This window comes from Tupaia chinensis, unplaced genomic scaffold (genome assembly GCF_000334495.1).
Source record: "Tupaia chinensis unplaced genomic scaffold, TupChi_1.0 Scaffold000451_2, whole genome shotgun sequence".
Classification (NCBI taxonomy): Eukaryota; Metazoa; Chordata; class Mammalia; order Scandentia; family Tupaiidae; genus Tupaia; species Tupaia belangeri.
In genome coordinates this window covers 911068-912430 of record NW_006159958.1, presented here as the reverse complement: position 1 = coordinate 912430, position 1363 = coordinate 911068, and the positions used below count along the sequence as shown (strand labels likewise).

Genomic DNA, 1363 nt, shown 5'->3' with positions numbered 1-1363 from the left:
CCACCCAGCTCGTATTCAATATCCAACTTCTCAGCAGGAATTTTTCAGCAGTTTACAGTCACCTTCACTGGAAAGACGTAAAAGCCCCATGACAAGAGAAATGAGTGGGGACTATGGAGCACTGGCTCCCCTCCGTAAATACAGGCATGTGTGCACTGGGTCTGGTTCTGCTGCTATTAATAACGTCAGCATCCACAGATCCCACTGGCTATCTGCTTGCAGCTTGAAAGTTTCCAGGTCACACTTATCTGTATGATTCAATTCACCGACTCGAGCGGATAGCTATAGATGATACCCTCATGGTTGATTCTACCTCTGACATAATCTGAAATGGAACCTTCTGGAAAGATTTTTTTTCTCGTGTTGTTGAGCTTTAGCAAAGCTGTGCCTAAGTATCTGGAAGTATATTATCATTCTACCTCTGTATCTCATACAGTGCTTCACTTGGAAGAATTCTTGCCTGGTCAGACCATCTGGCCACCCAAGCAGAGCCGTGCAGACTTCGTCTGTAGAACAGCTACAGTTTCTGGCTTCCCACCAAGAGTCCCCGTGGAAGGATGGGAAGCTGGAAATACTATTCTGTTATAGCACCCAGTGTCATTAACCATGATGAAATCAAGTTGATTCCTACTTGGAGCTGGCTCTTTTCCAAAACTCCTTTGAATGCTTGATTAGAATTTGCAAGTGTCGTTGTGGCCTTAAGAGCTGCTTTGTAATTGGTGCTTTTAGAGGTAGGTAAGCTTTGAAATGAAAATACGGGCTCATTCATTTGTTTTGTTTTTTTTGCTTCTGTTTTTGTCTTTTACTCTGTTGGCTGGAGAAACTCTGACACCCCTATCTTGTAAGCCGTACAGGGATTATGATCAGATTTTCAGTGGGTACTAAAGAAAGACTCATGAACTTTTTTTTTTTAAGGTATTTTTGCTATAGTGCATGTGTGCTCACCACAGAGACAGAGACAGAAAGCAAAAAATCACCCCCCCCAAGCAAAATATCACCCCCCAGGGGGGATGGCCTCTCCACAATCCCTTCTCCACTTTCTTGTTGGGATTTTGGGGATGCATGCATATGTGCCTAGCATGAGCTCAAAGCCCCCGTGTCCGGGACTCAAATCTCAGTTGACCATGTGGGAGTACAGCTACATGACCATTATGCTACCACTGGTCCCTCATGAACTTTTAAGATCTGACACCCTGGAGCCAGTGTGTGGCATGATGGTTAAGGTGGTGGACCATGATTGGAGTCCTGGACCCGGCAGCTTGAAACTCACACTGAGTGTGTCTGCATGTATGCCCCAAATCCCAAGAGGAAAATAGAGGAGAAAAGATTGTGGCATGGCTGTTTCCCTGGGGGGTGGTTTCTT

At 45.2% G+C, this 1363-nt stretch overlaps 1 protein-coding gene across 2 annotated transcripts in view; it reads left to right on the top strand.

Annotated features, from left to right (window-relative positions):
• The window catches only part of ULK4 (unc-51 like kinase 4), a 685490-nt gene that overhangs the window by 598551 nt on the left and 85576 nt on the right, over positions 1-1363 (top strand). The window lies entirely within an intron of this gene.